Source organism: Phalaenopsis equestris, unplaced genomic scaffold (assembly GCF_001263595.1).
Source record: "Phalaenopsis equestris unplaced genomic scaffold, ASM126359v1 Scaffold000224, whole genome shotgun sequence".
NCBI lineage: Eukaryota > Viridiplantae > Streptophyta > Magnoliopsida > Asparagales > Orchidaceae > Phalaenopsis > Phalaenopsis equestris.
This window is the reverse complement of record NW_018164666.1, coordinates 4631728-4637887: the sequence shown is the minus strand read 5'-3', so window position 1 is coordinate 4637887 and position 6160 is coordinate 4631728.

Here is a 6160-nt window from a genome sequence, read left to right as displayed (position 1 = left end):
TTTTTTAGGAAATTTTTGGAATTTTTGGATTTTGGGTCATGGAGGGGTATCTTGGTAATTTGGCCATTTTTGGAAATTTTGACAAATTTGGATGTATTCAAGGTGTTTGAAATGGGTTTTGATCAATTTTGGGTATTTTTGGAAAATTTTGGGCATTTCAGCCAAATTTAGGTCCCAATGGTAGTTAGGTAATTTGGAGGTGCCTATGAGCAAAAGACCAAGTTAGGCATTTCACATAGAATTGGATAGATATCCATTCTAAATGAATCATGGTTTATTATATTATGAAGATATGGTGTACCCTAGTTCTAAGTCAACACCCAGGGTCGACCCTAAAGCCAAGTAATCCTATAGGGACTCTTCTTGAACTCTCTTATAATGATCTTACCTACTAAATGCTAGAGGTTAAGATCAATATGTGGAATTTCAAGTTGAGTAAAAAAGAAGAGTTTTGTGGGGTACCTCTTCTAATTTTCTAAGACTAGTCAATAGGAAAGTCCTATGGCTAGACCTAGGCTACTAAAGAAGTTTTCTAGACCTCAACCAAAAGTGAGGTCAACAAGGTCATAGTTGGTCGCCTTAACCATGGTGGTGAGATGTAATAATGATGCTTGGTTGCAGATACCTGAGTTGGGAGCTTTAATAACATTAATAAGCATTAGAGGTTAGAGTCGTATTTGTATAATTCGTGGACCACCTAGATCGTGGTGGAGATTTGTAGTAGAAATCATATGTCATAGGGGTTGGAGAGTGGAGTAGCATAAATTGTGAGTCACTTATGACTGCATAATGCATGTATACCATAACGACCAGAGTTGGGAGTTGTATGAATTGTGGATCATGTAGGTCCTAGTTAACCACATGGGTCATAATATAGAGCAATAATAGCATCAATAGGCCGCAGAGGCAGGAGTTTGGAGTTTCATGAGATGTGAGTTACGTAAGTCATGGTGGTGAGTTGCAATAACATCCACTATAGGAATTTAGTTTATTACAAATGGTCAAATACTGCAAGATATAACAGAAATCCTATAAGTAATAGATTTACCAATATTTAGTGATGATAAATTTTGACGAAGCAAAAAAACATGTAGGTAATAAAATCATTTATGGATTTAATGACAGCTTATATTAACTTACGGGTATATGACATGTCCTAACTGTCATTCTAGATTCAAAATCATGTCATATTTAACTGCAGCTTAATCGCCAGTTATATATGAGACACAATTATCTGTAGGGTGTTCCACTACCTTTGGAAATTTTCTGTGATTTTGTCTGTAAAATGTCGCTCAACCTTCGGTTAACCGTGCGAATTTACCGACGGTTTTGTCTATAGCAAAAGTTCAGAACTTTTTCTAAATGTCGCTTGTTTGATAGACCGTCGGAAAACTGTCAGCATAGAATCAAGGGGTTGTAAATATGTAAAAAACTGGCATCATTAGAAAAACATATACATATGCCTCTTTCAACACTGCAATCTACACACCTACAATTGTAACAGTGTAATCAAAACACAACACAACATAGTAGCAAAACTAATTAACAGATAAATCATATACAAAAAATAAAAGAAAAATAATTGAATTAAATCAAACAAAATGTACAACTGAACAATCAAAATAATATTCACTAACACTAAATTGTTTAATAACAAACAAACAAAAAAAAAACTCTTTATTCACCCTCCTTAAACTTTTTTTATTTTTTCCTCATCATCATCATCCCTTCCCTCTTCTTGCACTATTTCCTTCCCTTTATGCAGTTCAAAAAACATCAGTGCTTTGATCTCTATCCTCATCTCCAATCTCAGCGCGACTACTTAGGCGGCAACCTCAGTAACAACCTGGTGACATATTTCCTTCTCCCGAGAAATAGAAGTGGAAACACCGAATGTGCCAGAGGTCAGACATGCATCATAGGCCAGTGTCTGAGACCCTAACTCATAGACCCTGCCCTTCTTCTTCCTGCTAACAGTCTCCCTCCATAGGCCGTACTCATAGGAATCATGAGATGTGCCTGAACCATAACCTGACTGTTGAGATCAGCTCTCCTTGAGCCTTTATAAGGCCTCCTACAAAACATATGATTAACTAAAGCAAGAGAATAAATAAATTTAAATATTTATTTGAATTTTATACTCATTATGGGTCACCTACAATTTACTGTTCACCCGAGACTGATCTGATTGTAGCCATGGGTGCTCTCGTGCAACTCTACAACACTTGGCTCCCGTCCTGTCTGTCAGCTTAATAGAATAATTAGCATACATTTAATGTAAAATAAGATTTAATGCAAAAAAAGTAAGTCTTACCAACCACCTCTTGTAACCCGTATGTGGGAGCGCCCCACGGTGTTCTTCGAGGCCCCCATGCCCCGCAGTCAGAGTGGCGATTTAGCTTTGTCCTGGGCAGCGCATTTAACACATCCTCACCCAGCCACATGGAGCGCTCACATGCTGGCGTATATCGCCGAACTGGACACGCCCCTCCTCGAGGGACCAGAATCATCGTTTTTGTAAATTGAATTAGAAAATAATATTTTCATAAAAATAAATACATAATTATAATTATTGTTTTTGAGGTTTACCTTAAACTCCCTAATCTAGATCTCCCTTTAGTATAAGTATGAATAGTTGTATTTGCTCCGAATTATAACTATGATGGAATGGATGGTCTATGTGGGGGGACTAAATTTGAAAAAAAAACATATGATTGGATCACTATTAAATTCAAAAAAAGTAAGGCATTAATGTTAGTATTAAATTAAAACTTATGTGTACCCGAAGAGGATGATGGTTGCTCGTGGTGCTCAAATTGGATAACACATCAATAGTAGTTGATGCCGACGGTGATGGTGTTGTCATGGTCGTGGCTAGTGGTTGTGGTTGTGTCATGGTCACGTCTAATGGCGGTGGTGGTGTCATGGTCGCGGCTGGTGGCGGTGTTGTGGTTGATGGTGGCAGTCGTGTTGTGATCTTGACTGGTGGAGGTGATGGTGTGGTAGCTATGACTGGAGGAGGTACCACTGAGGTGGTCTTCGTACCACCACATCCACATCCTCTCGCTAGCTGACAAACTTCCATAAGCCAACTAGTCCCCAAATGGGGGGGTGGGGGTGGGTGCAGGGTAGACTACCCCTCCCTCCGGAAGTTATCTGCAAGAAAGAAAGTAATTTAATTAGTGCATCTATATACTAATAAAGATGAAAGCACAATAACATGTAGTAAAAAGAAATGACAACCCTAAATTTCATGCAATCTACAAATTGTTGAAACTGAAATAATAAGAGTGCAATAAACGAAAGAGAAAACTATAAACTACAATCTACAAACTACTAAAGCTAAAAACACAAAAGTACAAAGTAAAAACAAAACAACACTTACACATCTTCGTTAACCTTATGATGAGTTATTTGATGATTTAGTTAAAATTACTTCATCCAAGCTATCGTCAGAATCATGTTCATTGATATCGATTTCTTCGTGTTCATCTTCAACATCCACTAAATTTACCCCTTCATCGATAGTATCAAGTGGAATGTATGACTCCATCATTTCCACTTCCTAATGAGTTGGTTCAATTGAATTATGAATATTAATAGTTGTTGTTGGTTTACTGGCTATGACTACTGCCCACTCTACTTTGTTTCTTATTCTATAGGGAAGTTAAAGATAAAATATATGACTTGCTTGTCTTAATAAAATGAACGAATCAAATTTAACATATCTCATATTCACTTTTACTTCTACAATATTATACAGTTGGATAATCCTTTTCCATGATTAGGAACATGATCGAACTAGTCATAGTTAAATAGAAATACACTTCCATCAATAGAGCCAAGGTAGGATAGTACAACAACTTTTTTGAGAATCACATAGTAACCTATCTCATCTTCTGATTTATTATTTACTTTAACACAAATGTCAGAATAATAATTAATTTTTTCCCTTTGGCCAGGAGCTCGTATGAAACTTGTAACCATTCACATCATAAATATATCAAATTTTGACGATGTGCATGGGTTCCCAAGTAAGATCTAGCAAGCCATGATCCATTACTCCATTGTTTAGATCATAAATCTAGTAATTCATAATAACTCATCTGTCATTAAAGATACCTAATAACAATTATCATAGATGTTCAATAGTTTTGTTAAAAACTAACTTACATGTCTTGCGAACTATGTGGAATATTTTTTTATCTCTTGGTTTGTGATATCATCTTCAACTGGATACGATGAATCTGAGAACAAATTGTCACCACAGTAAAAAAAAAATTATGGATTAGACCGTCATAATACTTTCACCTGGAAGATTAAACTATTAATAGAATTTAGTGTTTTACTCAGGGTTTGTTTGGGGCAGCTGCAACTTATTGAATAATCTGCTGATAAGCTGATTAAAAATAATTTGTAAATAAATTAGGTACGGTAGCCATTACAAATTTTTATTTTTTTGGAAAAGTCAAACAGCAGCCAGAAAGCTGCCACCGCACCTGTGTGAAAACGTTGTTTTCAGCGTTTTGAAAACGTATAAGCTGCCAAAATACAATTTACCCAAACATGTCAGGCGTGTTTTCAAAACGCCACCGCACCAAATAAGCTGCCCCAAATGGACCCTCAATAAAGGGTTGAACTTTGTCACAATTCAGAAGAACATAAAATGTCGCTGCTAGAAGTTCCTGATCACTGAGATAACGTGATGTGAACCTCCTTAATACTTCACCAAAATGCTGAAAAACAAAAAGTGTAGTAGGAGAAACCACACTCAATGACGTTGACTCTTCTTGAATGAAATAATAGAAGCATAAAGTGGTGGTCTTCTATAGTAAATATTTCTCACATATGAATCCATTTGGTCATGCTTTATTATTGACAATTCGCTTCATTTTATTAAAAAAATATGTATTGCAATTATTTCAAAATATTATTTACGAAGTAGTATCAAGAAAGTTTATTCAAAAAATTGTTACTATGCACCTCTCAAATGGATACATCCATTGATACTGTATTGGTTCTCCAAGTAAGGTTTCATGTAGTAAGTGTATCGGTAGATGCTTCATGGAGTTGAAAAAACTAGGTGGGAATGTTCATTCAAGCTTGCATAATATTATTTGAATGGTTGCTTCTAATTATCGTATGTGAGCAACACTCAAACAAGTTGTACATTTCTACTTGAAAAACACATTGATTTCAACCAATGGATTTAAAATATCACTCTGCAAGCTGCTAAATGCAGTTGTGAAGAAAAATATGAAAATCGTGACTTTTTATTCAAAAAATCTTTCCCGTCTTCACATCAATACAACAACTCAAATTTGAAGCATATCGTTAGGGAATTTCAATGCATAGAGCCACTCACAAATTGATCACCATTGTGCCAAAATAAGAGAATATTTTACGTTGGGCTTCAAAAGCTTGCCAATAATAGTTTTTTGGATCTCTAGCGCCCGCCTTCTGCAAATCTCCTTCAAATTTAGTATGGAATTCACGTTATCTTTAGTTTTTCCCTTAACATTTGTCATAGTGTTGAATATATTGTAAGAAAAATTTTCTCTATGTCCATCGAGATAATGCCTAATTATGTTTTCCTTCCAACAAGACAGATCCAAGAAAATGAATTTTTCTGACCAGTTATGAATAACACCAAAGTCTAGTGGACGATGCAAAGATAGGTCAGAAAAAACAATAATATTCGAAATGTCACTGATAATCTGAAATAAATCTTTCTCAAGTACTACTGGAGGTGATATTGATTTCTCAAATTTATATCTTTTGATTGTACTTTTGTTTCTCCTGAAGGGATGTCCAAAATCTAAAAACATAAGGTGACGGGCAAACCATAAATTCTTCTTATTATGCTGAAATGTGATCGCCTTAGATGAATTCATGCGATATGGACATGCTAACTTTCTCGCAGTGCTCCAATCAGATAGCATTTCATATGTTGGAGAATCACTTATCGTCCACATCAATGCTGCTTTCATAAAAAAAAATGTGTTTCATGGTAATATCATAAGTCATGACTCCTCTTTTTGAAGGAATCTGTAGCTCTTCTATAAGTTGTTACAAGTATACATCAATCCATCCTTTAGAGACTTGAAATAATCAAGGTCAGAATAAGAAGGGCATTGTCATGCACACCTCAGAGAAGGGG